General features: G+C 40.1%; 1 long non-coding RNA gene across 1 annotated transcript in view; it reads right to left on the bottom strand.

The window, feature by feature from the left end:
- Positions 1–7,475: 7,475 nt before the first annotated feature.
- The window catches only part of LOC125389439 (uncharacterized), a 46,139-nt gene continuing 37,394 nt past the window's right edge, over positions 7,476–16,220 (bottom strand). Inside the window, exon 5 of the long non-coding RNA XR_007228456.3 lies at positions 7,476–16,019. This is a non-coding gene — a long non-coding RNA (uncharacterized LOC125389439). The remainder of the gene's footprint in view (positions 16,020–16,220) is intronic.

Genomic DNA, 16,220 nt, shown 5'->3' with positions numbered 1-16,220 from the left:
AACCCTGGTGCCACAGCACATGCATCAGACCAGCCAGTTTCGAGGCCCAGAAGGGGTATTGAATGTCCTCTTCTCTGGGTTCTCTCCATTTCACCAGTCCTAAGAATTAGATTTTGTCTTGTAGCCTTCACACTAGTCTGTCTTGGATACTGATGCAAATTGCAGCCTGCCACATGGTATACAGCATTGGTCATATCTTGGGCCAGAAAACCTGTGCAATGCAATATCACATCCTGTTGAGTATGTATGTCCCACACGCCCCTTCTGTTTCTATCTTTGCAGACAGAGCTGCACTTATGCAGCATCCTATAACCACAGCCTTAGAGATGTCACTGGAATGTCACCTAGCCTGTCTCCAAACTCTTTTGTCTACTTGGGGTCATGCAGGGTTAGGGTAGGGTTAGGTGGATGACAGAGATTCTTAAGTGCTCATGCATTCTCCGCACTGCCTTGCCTAGCTGTGGGTCATGTCGCTTGCTCACTAGTCACTCCTGTTGGTCCTTGCAGATTTCCCCTCACAGTCTTCATCCGCCTGTCATCTCTACACTTGCAGCAGCCGTATCTAGGTTCATCAACCTGTTCTATGGCCAAGTCTAGTGAGAGATCTAGATCCTCAGTCACCTCTTCTGTTCACATCCTTCCAGGTATAGGTGTGGTCCATTCCTTTGTCCATAAACTCAGCCATTTTAGTGCTGCAAGGATCCTGATGAGCTCATGTAATCTCCACTCTTAGGCCTAACTAGATTCCTATAGCATAGACCCCAACGCTGCCTAATGTGAAGCCCAGATCCTCCATCGCAATTGACTTTCCCTCATTTTGAGGTTTAACTATGGTCACAAATCTGTATACCAGTCCATCTTGTTGAGTTTCCAAAATGCCTGCATGCTTCCCAGTTCTGATATTTCCCAGCTCTTTGCTGCCTCCCAGTCATATCTTTGGTTCCACAGCCTGTGGACCAGTCAAATCTAATGAGTGATACTGATGCTCACTGTTCTGAGTTGTCCCCATACTCCCAGTTCTAGCTGGAGTCATGCAGCTTGTGCAACAGCTGTAAAGCCTTGGAACCACAACAATGCCTGGGCCAGCAAGCTATCCCCAGTGGTGCAATTGTGATACTTTATCTCGGCGCTAACCAACAGCTCTTTAGTTGGGCATGAGGCAGGCTTAATACCCACAGATATATGTCGTTCCCACCCTTCATTAAAGAAGCTTTCTTTTTAAAGAAGAGGCTACTACAGAGATCCACAACAGGTCTAAATATGGAGAAAACTAACCGACTGATACATCTATAATTAAGCAGGGAAGATTGCAGAAGAGGAACTGGAAAGAGTGTAAGAGCCAGAAGACTAGGATGCCCGCTGCTAGAGGGTGTCTTCTGTATATGACAGGGATAACATACCCATGAAATCTCAACAATACGGTTGCTTGCACAAGAACTCCATAGTGACCATATCAGTTGACATGCCAACCTGAATGGGGGAAATTTCACAAGGTTCCATCCCTAGATAAAGAGCTACAGGCAATTAATGGCTTCTGAGAGAGGGAAAACAAGAAAGAATATCAAAGTCTATTACTTGATAAAGTGATTAGGGCTTATATCAACAGAGTTTGGATTAAAAAAACAGAGACCATGCAAAATGAAAGAAAGTTATTAGACTTTTTAAGTATTATACTTTTAAAATTTTAAGATGAAAGGACACAGCTAGTGAACTGAAAATAATGCAATATTCTTCCAAAATTGGGGAAGTTGAGCTTGGTGGTATACGCCTTTACTCCTAGTACCTGGGAGGCAGAGGCAGATGAATCTCTCTAAGTTCAAAGTCAACCTGACCTACATAGTGAGTTCTAGGCCATGAGATCTACACTATAAGACCCTGTCCCAAAATAAAAATAAATAAACAAAAATAGGGAAGAATGAGTCAAAGGCAAGTGAGATATTAGTGGTGCCAATACTTTCTCCCAAGGACAAAAAACATAGGTCCATGGCTCAAACTCGTCTCAGCCTCTGAGGGTTGAGCCTCCACTTCATTTCCAGAGGCCAGGCTTCTCTCTCCCAGCAGGTCTATGGGGCACACTATAAAACCCAAGAAAATAACTTCTCAAACTCTAGGATAGAATGAAATCAGACCTACTTGGTGTATTGGATTTGCTTGGGCTGTCACCCTTTTATGTTTCTACGGTCTACTACTTTCCTCTACTCTGTCCTAAAAAAACTTTGAACTGTATAGATTCATGGATTTACAACTTAGGAGGCATTTGTGCTGGGGATCAAATCCAGGCAGGTCTTTGCATACACTAGGCAAATGCTCTACCACTGAATGGTAGTCCAACTTCTAAAGAAAATGTTTCTTGAGACAGAGCATTTTCTGAATTACTTTCTACTTGGCCGTAGATGTGATGAGAATAACTGCTTGAGTTCCTGCCTTGACTTCCTGGAAGTAATGGACCTGGAACTGTAAGCCAGGTAAAGCCTCTCTCCCTAGAGTTGCTTTTGGTCATGTTATTTTATCACAGAAGCAAAAAGGAAACTAGAACACCAGACCTGTCTGAATGTGGTCCCTTTAATTTAACTCACTTATTCTGATTCTAATGGCTAATAATAACTTCCTAAAGCTATAGTTCAGTATAAAAGGGTCTAAGCTACTTGTCATGACCTTACAGATGCTTCCCAGTCTTGAAGTGGCCTGAGAACACTTCTATAAAAATGGGGTACCTGGACTACCAACACGGACAAGGTGTCACTGTGGTAAAATGAAGTATCAAAACTACTACTAGCCTGATCTTACTGAATAAATTAATGAAGACCAAAGAGATGTAGTGACTGACTGACCTATATCTAAGTAGGGCATAGAAAAACTGAAATTAAAACCAATTCTTTTCTTTTAATTGAGCTTTCTTTTTCTCCGCTACATGGAATGTGTCACACCATCCTCCCTCACTATTATGAGATATTATCAAGATATTGTTAAAGCTCTCATAACTGATAGAATCTGTAATATATGAAGTTCTGTGATATATTCATTCTTCATTTAAAGAAACACACAATGAAAATGTGCTGTGTTGTACACCCTAAACTAGATGTGGAATTATGTTAGGTATTCAAGAGAATCACTAATGAGCAATTCTCTTCTTTTTTCATTTCCTTCGTTGTTTTTTTTTTGTGTGTGTGTGTGTGTGTTGTGTTGGGGGCAGTGATACTGAGGGCCTTCTGAACACCAGGCAAGTGTTCCTCACCCCTGAATAATTTTTTTAAAATACATACCTAGAAGTAAAACCTAGATTTTTTTCTAATTAAAAATCATTTTATTTTGTTTGTTTATTTATGGGAGGAGACACATGTGAGGTCAGTGGATATCATGTTCTTTCCTTCTACCATATGGGTCCTAAGGACTGAACTCAGGTTAGTAGGCTTAGTATCAAGCACTGTTACCCACCTGAGCCATGTTGTCAGTCCCAACCTGAATTTTTCTAAAAGACCCAGAATTCTTCATTTGAAAAGGGTTGTAGGAAACTGCATTATCCATTTCCTCTCCCTCAGACAGAGTTGTGCCCAGTTATGAGTTGTGAGTCAGTAAAATCAGAGCTAAAAGAACAGAGCACCCAAGTACTTATTCGATGTATATGTCTGTCTATGAAGGGGGAGGGAGACAGGACACATTTTAATTAACTCAGTAGCTCCAAAAGGTAGATCTTATTATCTCTACAATCAAGGAAATCAAGCTGTAAAAAAATTAACTAGGTTATCCATGATCATAATAAGTTTCTGAGCTAAGCTAATATTTGAACTCATACACTCTGGTGTCAAAATTTTCAGTATTTTAAAATTAAAATTTCACTTAGCATGTAAAGTAATGGGCTACGTTATGGCATCTTCTTATAAGCATTATGGTTTGTTTTTATTTGTTCCCATCCCTATCTTCCCTACCCCTTGTTCCCTGCCCATTCTGGCCGGTTCTCTTCCTTTCCCCTCATGGTTTGCCTATTCTGATATTTTAATCACATGTATTCCATTATGCTCTTTTCCAATCCCCCTTAAGATCACTTTATTCTGTGGCTTCTACATTCTTTTATAACTATTGGGCATGTTACCAAAATGTCTCTATATAAAGTGAACAACAAGGGGAAGCTAAGAGGAAGGAAAGAAAGTAGAACACCAGCTAATTCCCCTCTAAGCTCATAGACTTTATCACGTCCTGTGAGGCAGGGAAAGCCTGAGTTTTCACAAGGAAGAGATTAACTTGCACTCATATTATAGTCTTTTCAAAGGTAGCAGAATTGAAAGTGTTTTGGGGGAGTTTTTAAGTATTTTTTTTTTTTGGTCTCTTTAATTCCATCTCAGCTAGACGGAAAATGGAAAAATTGTAGGCCTTTATGTTCCAAAACTGTTACTCATTCTAGCTCCACCCCCACTCCCACTGCCACCCCCATAATACAACAGTCCAAGAAATAATGCAATGTACCTTTTGGGAAAAGTGACTTTATAGTTGTTTTGGATCCTAAGAAATATCCTTTTCTTGCCTGATGATTTCTCACCTTAACTTCCAAGCAAAGTGTTTCCTAATGCAATACTTCTGCTAGGGAAAACTACTTGCCAGTCCTGCCCAGTCTCCAGTGGATAGTAATACTGGAAACCTCCATGGCTCTTCCAGCAAATGGGACAGAGGCGGGCTACCTGGCCAATGGCTTCTGCGATAAGGTTTCTGAGAAAGATGTTATTCTGCAAGAACACAGCTTTCAGACCTGCCTCCTGTCACAGGGGTAAGGGTAAATGTTGGAGGAATAGATGGAAGAGTGTGGACAGCATGAACACAAGGTATATGGCTGTTCCAAGAAAAGGGAGAAGAACATGCTGTATAACTCTTTTGTCTTGCTCCCAAGTAATAATACCTTAAAATAATTGCAGAGACTCTGATTCGTTGGATATATTGTAAGAAATGTCACTACAGAACTTAGACATCTATCTCAAAAGATTCAGGTATTTATCTTGCCTTGCCTTGCTTGCCAGGCAGATAACACTAGAAGAGAATAGGCCTGCCATATTACAGGGCTAGCCTTTTGATAAAACCTTGCATAAGGTTTTGTTAACCGTGAGTCATTCCACCATTGCCAAAAAGTTCTTTACCTGGCCAAATCCATAGTTTTCTTGGATGCCAACAAAGACCAGATCCCTTCAGCTGGTCTTCCTGGTTGGACTTTGACTAGGAGTTCAGTAATGCTCAATCGTGCTACAGTAATTCCTTGTGACTCAGCCTCCTGAGGAGCCATCAGATGGGATGAGTCTCTGGTGAAAGGCTGAGAGTGAGTAACTCCAACATGCTTATCCTAACTAACTAACCCTGGAAGTAATCTATCCACACCCTGAAGCTAAGGTTTCCATTTGTCTGGCATTATCTGGCAAAGCTCCCTTTTCATTTTCAGGGAGAAAAGGAATATCAGTAAGCTGTTTCATGATTTTGAACAAGTTCAGGAGGGAAGAAACCTAAGATTCCTAGCAGAGATGTATAGAGAAACTGGAGGCAGACGATTTCAGCCGCTGTCATGGCAAAAACAGAATGCATGTGAAGGAATGAGGTGGGGCAAGTAGGAAAAAATGACGAGGTCTGAAAAGAGGTTCCATCAGTTGTTTGCTTGTCAGACAGCCCAAGAAATGACTTTGTATTTGGGGAGCTAAATTTTTGCCTCTAATATTTCTACACAATTCCAAAATACTTGAGGTCTATATATCAGACCTCACATGTAGTTTAAAGAGTGGAAAGACAGGACTGAAAAACTTCACTTTGCAACATCAAAAAAAATGTGAAGACTAAGGCCCAGGTCTTCCATTCTGAGTTCAAGATGAAACATGAAGCATTCAAGATGCAAATATAACGTTTGGGTGCATGAACAAAAGCATAATGTTCATCAGTGAGCCAGTATTTATATTCTAGTCTAAGCTGTTAAGGCCACAAGTATGCTGGGTATGGGAGCATCTCCTATAATCCCAGGATTGGCAGAATCTGAGGGGCGAAGCCAGAAAGATCAGGAGTACGCAGTCAGCCTTGGGTACACAGGGAGTTTGAGGCTCACCTAATACGTATAAGATCTGTCTCATAAGACTATAAGAGAGAAGGAGAGAGGGAGGGGAGAGAGAAAGACAAGGAAAGATGATACTTAATATCAGTTGTTTACTGCTAGATATCATACTTCACAAACAACAAAACCAATTCAAAGTGGAATCCCCAACTTTAAAAGCCAAGGTAACAGCAACACAAAGTTACAGACAAGCCCACCTGGGAGAACTAAGAAACGTACCTACTGCCTGAATACAGCTGATCTTGTCTGATCTCGGAAGCTAAGCATTGTGGGCCTGTTCAGCACTTGGATGAGAGAAACTGTTGTGGCCAGAACCAACAATGACAATTGAGTTTTACCCAGTAACTTATGTCCTGTCCTTTAATTTAGTCTCGGTTAGACATAAAATGGAAGAGAATAAAAATGAAGATGAGGCAGAAATAGATGGGTACTTCAGAGGAAAAGCATTATCAAGTCAACATTCACTGTCCCCTTAAGGTTTCCCAGGGCAAGAAGAAGCAGTACTCTTCCCTCTGTCTTCAATGAACTCATAACATGAAGAAACCACACTAATCTATAAAAAATTGCATCCTCAAAAGTCCTTGACTCTACTAACCCTTCTAGTCAGTCTCTTTCTTGATGTTCTACAGAATTGAGCATGGAAGAGTCTACACAAAGATACTCCAAGTGAGTCAAGAAGTTTGATGTGGGTATGCTTATTTCCCCAAGAAAAGATTAGTTTGCTAATCTCTATTAATGAGTCAGGCAGACCTTACTAGCCAGTCCTAAATGAAGTTACACTCGTCTCCAAGCTATATTCTCAGTTTGCAACACCTAGCCCAATTAAGTTCTATTTCTTTGCCATTGTTATAAATTCCCTAAATTTATTTCTCATTGTGTTATGCAAAACCTCCCAGAATTTGGTTTAAATATCTGTCTAATCATACTTTTAAGAACTTCAGTGAAAACCTTCTTTTATATTTGTCTTTCTGGCCACAAGGCCTCTTCTTTTGAATCTTCTCTCACCTGCTGGACTGTATTATCCAATCCTCCTCCAGCATCTCTCACTACTGCTACTTTCCTTATCACTCTTCTTACATTATTTTTATTTTCAGGACCAATACACTATTCCTAAAGCACAGTAGCAAAGCTCTTCATTTATGCCTGCCTATACTAGATACCCCAAAGATAGCCGTGTCCTTTACTTGCTACTTGGTAGATGTTACCTTCTGTCTTTCTTTGTCTTCCTATCATCATAATCAATGCTGACTGTTCAATAAGTAAGAGACACAGTAGGGAACAAGCCTGTGTTTTCTAGAGAACTGCTCATTTGAAATAGCCACCTAAATTTTCAGATGGCATGTTCTAATTTTTGTTTAGAAAATATGGTCACCATAAGTGTAAGGCATCCATGAGAAATACATAGTATATAGGTCAATGTAATTCAGTTTGAGAGACAAAATGTCCTTAAAGTTCTAGAGGCATTCAAAGGCAGTACACCAGAGAGGACCAATACAACTAGACAAGCTTTAACAGATCGAGTTGAGTTGGGCCTTGGGAGATGGGTCATATCTGGATACAGTATGCATCAGATTTGAGGTGAGGGTCATCATCTGAGCAAATTACAAAGCCATTTGTATGACTATAAAATATTGCTCAGCTGCATCTTATGACATTGGCCAGTTTCTTGGCACCAGTACTCCATGCTGAGATCAGTTGTCAAAAGACTGCCCAATCTCTTGACCCCACAGCCCCCACAGCTAACTCATTCCCTGACTTCATCTGAGTGGCTTCCTAGGATGGTCCATTTCCACTAGTCAATTAGAAGTCAAGCAAATTCGCTTAACTATATATATCAAAGAGTCCCAACCAGTGACTTGATATGATCATAACACTCAAGGCCAAAACTCATTCAAACATTTTGCTTTCATCTCTTGATTTAAAGTAGTTACCTAGCTATAGCATACATCAGTGCTGATGTAAACCAATAGGCAGATTATTTCAAAATAGTAAACAAAAATAGATAAATACAGATAGGACTCAAGTACATAGATTAAACAATTACATTATGTGAATATCAAGTTCCATTAGCTGATAAGTGAACAAGGCAAGAAAATTTCATGACAGAGTAAGATCGGTCGAAATGATTAAGTTTCTTTGAGATAACTTATAAAAGTCCAAAGGAATTAGAACATCAAAAACTGGATGGAAGTGAACTGGGAAAAAGGTAATGAAGCTTTGCCTAAAGTTTTTATGAAGGAATAATAAAATTTATACAGGGCCGTGGCTCACCTGACAAGTACAATTGCCTTTATTCTTCACTGTTGTTGCTTTTTCTAATACCTCTTAAAATAAGCATGTCCAAAACCTTGTATCAACAAATTACTGGCAAAAATTGCAGCAATTCTTGGGAACAATGAAAATCAAGTAGTACTACTACTATAATTATTAACATCTAGACAAATTAACAGATAAGTAGAATTGATTACCAAAAATATCATGATCCAGAGCTGTTCTAGGAATGGACAGTTAGTGTCTTGAAAGCTTTCTATGTATTTCAGGTATCTTGATAGCTGCATATATGTTACAGGCATTGTGAACAATTTCTAGGAATGACTTATGAACATTAAACACATTGCCTAGGAATTGTTTACAATTCCTGATTTAACATTCTTCTGCAAAAAAATACAGGTTAATTTGATCATACACTGGCTTTAAAGTAGAAGGCAGTATCTCTGCAGGCCTGCTGTGTAATGGGAAGATTTACTTTTATATAAAAAAAGACAATGGCTAAATAGCCCTGATGTTCACTTCAAAGACTCACATGCAGAAGACTGTGCATGAACAGACTAAAAATAGCTAAGAGCAAAAAAATACTCCTTTCATTAAAATGAATTGTGTGACAGTCATAAATCCAAACATATAGTGCCTAAATATTCCAATAATTGAATTAAGAATTTAAGTTTACATTTCTTTCTTTTCACTTTTTTTGAATAAATTAGCTACTAGCAATGTTTATTTTTGATAGATCAGGATTTGTATGCTCAGATATGTTCAGAACTGTCTAAAATAGTCCCTCTGAGGATATGTTCTGATATAGACATTGTTCAGAGTATTTTTGAAACCCTGCTCTGAGAACTGCCTTCTGAGCCAGCTTGTAAGACAATAACACAATCATATTGTTTTCTTGTCACATTTCAAAAGTTATTTTCAACAAAGTAAGTACACAATTTGTATCAACCATATCAATCTTAGAAATCAAAATGCAGTCACATTGTTACTAGCCCTGTCCCAGGCCTCCCTCATAACCTTTGCTCAGACTGAATGCAGGACAGTCCCTCATTCTCTACCCAAGTACCCTAAAAGACATGTCCACTTGAGAAGGATCAACTAAAATTTGTTCCAAACATCTAGACTAAACTTTCCAATGAACTTTCATGGCATACTATGTTTGGCAAGACTAGGCAGCTGGACTGTAAGCTTCACAACAGCAGTTCCCTGCCTTGTTGGTAGCACCTACAGCCATGTTTTGGATGTTGTCATTGCACAATAAATACCTGTTGAATGGTATAGGTGGATGGGTGTGGGAGTAGGTGCTAATGGACGTATGAATACATGGAAAAACTTCCTTAAAGAGTTACTATGGATCCATCTTGGGATATAGCTCAATGATAGAGCACTTGCCTAGCATACACAAGTCCCTGGTATCATATCCCCAGCATAGGAGTAAAATAAAATAGCTATCCTGGCACAGCAAGTATTAATGGAAGAGTGAAATACAAATGATAGCTATATGGGAAGTTTTAATTCTGGCAGTGGTGTGGGAAGTCCTTCTGTATATGTGTTGCTTTTATTGGTAAATGAACAAAGTTGCTTTGACCTATGACAGGGCAGAATGTGTAAGGTGGAAATGCCAAGCAGATAGAGAAGGAGAGAAGGTGGAGTCAGGGAGATGCCATGTAACCACCGAAGGAGACAGATAACCTGAAACCTTCCTGGTAAACCACAAGCTTCATGGTAAAATATAAAATAATGGGAATGGGTTAATTTAAGGTATAAAAGATAGTTAATAAGAATCTTAAGCTAATAGGCCAAGCATTGTTTTAATTAATATAGTTTCTGTGTGATTATTTGGGTCTGGGCGGCCAGGAAACAGACTAGCAGTCTCTGCCTACATAACAGTGAGCCCAGGATATCACTGTTTGCCAGTACTTACAAAGATTCTGGTGTTGGCTGTAGCATACATCTGGACCGTGAGCTGGGTAGCTTAGAGCCACTAAACAAAGCTAGTCCCTTGTCTCTTTTGGATCAGTTGCTTAGACACATTCCTTTCCCAGACTAGGCCTCTGATGCAGGTCAGCTCACGTGCAAACAAGTGCCACAGGGTACCTAACGAAACACCATTATCTAAAGTGGCTCAAACTAGGTTACATAGCAAACTAATGAAAGATGAAGGGCTTTGATCTGGGATACGGAAAATAAACTGTAAGAATCTTGCACTACTCTCTTTCTCTTCCTTTCAAGCTAGATGTCCTGCAGTCTTAGTCCTTGGTGTGCTTACCATCTCCATAGCCCAGAAAAACAAAGCTGAAGCCCTCTTCAGCACCCCATTCCCCAACTCATTTGGGAATAGATCCTGTCCTAGAGACAGCAGCAGCAGCAGCAGCAGCTGCAGTGCTAGTAGTATAAAGGTTGTAGTAACAGTAAATAGTAAAGTCCTGCAGGTGACAGTGTTGACAACAGTGCTGTACTGGCAGAGTGTTTAATCCATGGTATACACTATATATGTAACATTTTAGTTCTCTTGACAAAAGTAATGACTCAACAATGCTGCCCTTAGTTTTGTAGCTAAATAAAGTGAGCCTATGATAGGTTAACACACAAAACTAGTCAGGGGTCAAAGCCTTTGCCTGTCTGACTCTAGTGCCAGAAAGTAAATTACAATAGCATGCTGCCTCTCGGCAGCATTATTTTCTGCCCTCTGCCACATCCTTCCATGGCCAACAATAAAGATACAAAAGTAAGCTAAGCATACACCCTAGTTCAAGCCTAAAATGATTTGGTCCCACTTTATTGTATGCAATAATAGTAGCTGCAAAGCAACCCAATCCTAGAGGCTGAACATCTGTTTTAAAACCTTGAGTGAGTATGTTTTTCTGGAATATCCCTTCAGAAATGTTTTTTGAACATTTGTTCAAACAAGCTGAGGTCTGGACACCCTCTGATGCCTTTCTCGATTGGTTATGCGCCAAGTATGACATGATCTTCTGCATGTGGTTTGAGTTAGGTGGAAGTGTTGCACATGCCTGGGATACTGGGCAAGCCCACTAGAGCTGCCCCTGGATGCAGACAAGGCTGACTCCAGCAGGCCCACTGAAGGAGATGGTAGATCTGTGGTGACTGAGATGGAAGCACCAGTTGGATGGGTCACCCCATAATCCCCACTGAGCTGGGCCCTTTGTATTCCAGCAATTCGTTCCCCTTCTGCCTGGATATTTAATTGTGTTTGGGATAAGTTCCAAAATACCCAGTGGTCTTCTCAATCCGTATGACTCGAGAGAGTTTCAGAGCACTGAGCTTGAAGGACTTGTTGCTATGGTCTGGCTTTCTTGCTGCAAACCACAGGGTCTCTACCTGCTGTGCCATGAGATCATTAGGGAATTGATCAATGTCTTTGGAAAGTGCCTTCTCATGCACATAACTGGAAGGGACTATAATCCCAGACAGTTTTACAGCTTTGGCAGGATGGAGGTATACACTGAGGATAGATTGAATGTCACATCTTGGCCTGGGTTTGTGGGAGATGGCTGAAGAGCCCATCAGCAAAGCTGCCATGTGGCCAAGTCCATGTGAGTGATGGAAACATGGCTGTGGGAAGAGGCCAAGGCCAGTAATGAAGGAGGAGACACTCAAACCTATGGGGAATCCCTGAATCCCCAACATCTGTGAGAAAGATCAGATGAGGCTGGGGGGTAAAAAGCAACAAGAAAGCATCCAGCAGTTCTAAGTGAGCACAGAAAGAAGTAAAAAATACCAGTCAGCTGTGGGCAGGGAGGTCTACAGGTGTTAGGCCTGCTTGAACATTCGAGTTCAGAGGCACAGCATACAGTGCAAGTGCTTCAAGACAAAAACACAATTCTTAACTAGGAGCAAGTGTTTCCTTATGCCACTATGAACTTCTGAAACTGCCTCCAAATATTCTTGAGAAAACAATCCATTCTTTCCTCGCAATACAAAATGCATATGTACCCTGAAAATCACCTCTCCGTATACTTAGTCTAACAACTGGGAGGAAGGAATGCTAAAGGGTGTGTGTGTGTGTGTGTGTGTGTGTGTGTGTGTGTGTGTGTGTTGTAATTGATTGAGGTTTAGAGAAAATGAGCCGGGTAAGAGTTAATCACACATTTGAGATGAGGAGTCATGAGGTTCTAATAAAGGGTGCTTTGGTGAAATGTGGAATGGGTTGCCTATTGTGAGATGAAACTGTATAGTACCACACTTAGCAATCGACTAGATTTATCAGAGTAATGGAAAAAATGTAAATGCCATTTTTATCATTTTTAGTGATTGATAAAATAAAAGTACTGCTAGTAACAGGGACAGTGAATTTGGGAGAAGAACAGGTCTTGGCAAGAAGAGAAATGCACTTAGGGTGCCAGACTGAGAACCATGACCCAGGAGGAAGGTCAAGACTAGAGACAGATGTCCAGGCAGGCATAGCTTACATGTTCTTTTACCTAAATCCAAATATGCTGATTCCCATTCACTATGAGCAGAGGCTGGAAACAATGGATATTTGAAACTTCTGCCTTTCTGCTTCTCCTGCTAATTTTCCCTGCTGCCCAGTTTCTTCTGCCCTCTATCTCTAGAATGTCACGATAGGAGAACATAACTTGTCTCTTCATCTATTGCAAGCAATCACAATACATATAATATCTGTCTTGAAGAATGATTGACTCTTTATATTTCCAAACACATGTCATGTGTGAGTAACAAATGATCCCAACAGATTATATTAATCAGTTTCCATTTTCTTGGACATTACTTACGCAGATGGAAAATTTGGTATGTATGAGAAAAACCTAGAAAGGAAGATAAGGTGAGTGCTACAGAGTTATGGTGACCATATTTTTTGAAACAAAAATTTGACACTGGTTCTTGTTGAAAAACTTGCTGAAATCTTTTCTGGTTCAATGAGGCAATTTAGGAGATACAACTGAAACAATGAAAATTGCGTTTCCCAAGACACTTCAATTGTTCCCTGGGAACAATAGGACAAAATTCTTATTGTGGGAAATACACAGAGTAGAATACTAATAACATGATACACATTGTGGTTTTGTGCTTTAAAGATTTTTCTTTTATTCTTTTCATATTCTTTAATTTCCCATCTAGATTTAACAGTCTGGGCACTTGTTCCTTCTCTAGAGAACTCAAGGGACCAAAAATATACTGAAGGTCAGTGTAAGAAGACACTTCAGAGATAAACTGATCTTTTGTTTGTTTCTGAGATAGAGTCTCATATATCCCAGGCTGTCCACAAACTCAAAATATAGCTGATGGTGACTTTGAACTTCTGATTCAAGAGTGCCTCTACCACCCAAGAGCTACGATTACAGATAGACATGTAGCACCATGGTTTGATTAGGTGATATTGGTGACAGAACATAGGGCTCGGTGAATGCTAGGAAACTACTCTGCCAACTGAGCAATAGCACCAGCCTAAAACCACTCTTGACATTTTTTTTTTGAGATAGGTCCTCACTATGTATCCCTGGTTGACCTGAAACTCACTTCATAGACTAGCCTCAACTCACAGAAATCCACCTGTCTCCTGAATTCTGGGATCAAAGGTATACACTACCACATCTGGCCTCCAAACACTTTTCTTAAGATACAAAGAAACTGAGATCAAAAACTATGAAATGGCTTGCCCAAGGTCAGAGCATAAGTCAAGGGCATATCTAGAACTAGAATTTGGGTGCCTTATCTTGCCCTTATGAATATTCTTTTCCAAATACCAAGTTTCAATTTTGGGGGCAGCCTTTCTACCCCTTAATATTTGCATTTTATCCCTAACCTTTGCTTTGGAAATTCCTGGAGGAACAGGACCCACTATCAACAGGGCACAGTGCCAAAGTCAAAATAGCTATCATCTCAAGTCCCCTTGATATGCAGCAGCCCTCAACACACATTCCTCAACATCTTTCTCTTTTCTCATCTGGAACATCCGCATCTCCATTACACCAAGTATCTTCCCGTCAATGTGGACATAAAGGGAAACGGGTAGAAGAACATAGGAACCTGTTAGTCCCAGATGATTAAAGGTAAGACTTTTGCATATGTGTGTGCTGGACTGTCAGCACTTTCCACACATTTCTGAACATCGTTATGAGAACCAAACATCTTGCTCAGGAACAAAAATTTACTGCTGAGAGAAAATACAGTGTGGATTGTATCTCATTCCTTGAGTTTGCTAAACTCTTCCCTATAGTGAAGCAGAAAAGTCATATTATATGTGCCTATGTTCCAAGAAGTGAATTGCTCAAACCCCACACAAGAGAGCTCCATCATAGGACTTAGTACTGTGTGTGGCAGAAGCCTGCTCCCTGGTCCTTATTCCTTCTGTATGGATGACATAAATGGAATCTCATCATTCACAAGTTCTCTGTTATGTGAAGCAAGCTTCTACAATGCCATTAAGCACATGAGATACTTTAAAAGACTCTCCTCTGAGCCTATGAGCTCCTGGGTGTCTGGAGGAAGGGTCTGTAAATAAGCATTGTCTGTTAGCCCCGAGGCCTACTATATGGTCAACAACTGAACTGCAAAGACACAAATAAGGAACTCAACTGAAGTAGGAGGTGTAACAGGAAATTAGACTGGAGACGGAGGTTGGCACCAAAATGTGGAGGATTTCACATGAAACTTGTGGAACACACTCTTTCTGACATAGGCTATGAATGCATATCTCTGTGTATTCATACCCTTTCAATAGCAGGGTAGATCTCCACAGCCAGTGAAAATTTTGAAAGTTATCCCCTCTTTAGTTTAGTGCCTGTACTAGAAGTTCTGAGTCTTTTTTAAAAATATTTGACAAACTCATAGTTCCCAGGCACTCACTTCAATGTGTCGCAAGCAATTTCATTGAAGCATTGCATATACCTTGGGCCTGAGACCAAGTGCAAGAAATTTCATCCCATCAGAAAAATCATTGAGGCAGCTTAAGGTAATGGAAACTGGTGCTTTGGATTAAACCTGTCTCTTTCCATCTCTGTTTTTGGTGCGTAGATAATGGCTATGAAGGAAAAAAAGCTAGAAAGTGTATAGCTTGCATACTTTGGAATTAGCGAGGGAAGAAAGACCAAATGGAAGGAATAAGGAGATAACTCTATTCTATAACTCAGTTCCAAACTGTGATCTAAAGAATAGTAAAAATAAAGTCTTTAAACCAATGGTGTGACACAGGTCAGAATGCTCCATCATCACTACCCAAGCTTAGAATACTCTTCAGACTGAAATTAGGGACTGTAGCCTTTCTCTATGTTCTCTCTGTAGTGTATTGCCAAATCAGGATTTGTCAGACCTTAACCATGATGTTGGAAATCAAATGCTAAAAGCTAAAGAGAAATGCGTCCCAGGCATACAGTGTAAGTACCTATCCCAGTTTTAAATGTCTTGATGGTGGAAAGGGGGAAGTAATATTAAATACAGAGGGCTTTACCATTTTCAAAGATCATTTGCGTCTAAGAAACATTTCCAATATTAAGGACGAGTTAGATTAGATACCTTGGTATGTCATAACAAAATATCACAGATTGCGTGCTATAAACAACACATTCATTGTCTCACAGTTGTAGAGGCTGAAAACCCAAACTCTGTGTCAGGATTGGTTTCTGCTGAGGCTTCTTTTCCTGGCTTGGAGATTATCATCATCTTCTCACTGTGTCCTCAAATGGCCTTTCTTCTGTATTTGTGCAGAGAAAGAAGAAAGAGGGAGAAAGAGGAAGAGGGGAAGGTAGGGGCAAGGAGAGAAGGGAAAGAGGGGGGAGAGAGATCTGATGTCTCTTCTCTTCTTAAATAGATAGCAGTTCTACTAAATTAGGGTCCCACTAATATGATCTCATTTAGCCTTAATTACCTCTTTAAAACCCCTATTTCTAAATAC

This window comes from Myodes glareolus, chromosome X (genome assembly GCF_982192425.1).
Source record: "Myodes glareolus chromosome X, mMyoGla1.1, whole genome shotgun sequence".
In the NCBI taxonomy this organism is placed as follows: domain Eukaryota; kingdom Metazoa; phylum Chordata; class Mammalia; order Rodentia; family Cricetidae; genus Myodes; species Myodes glareolus.
Note: the sequence above shows the minus strand (reverse complement) of the source record. Positions and strands in the feature narration are given on the sequence as shown.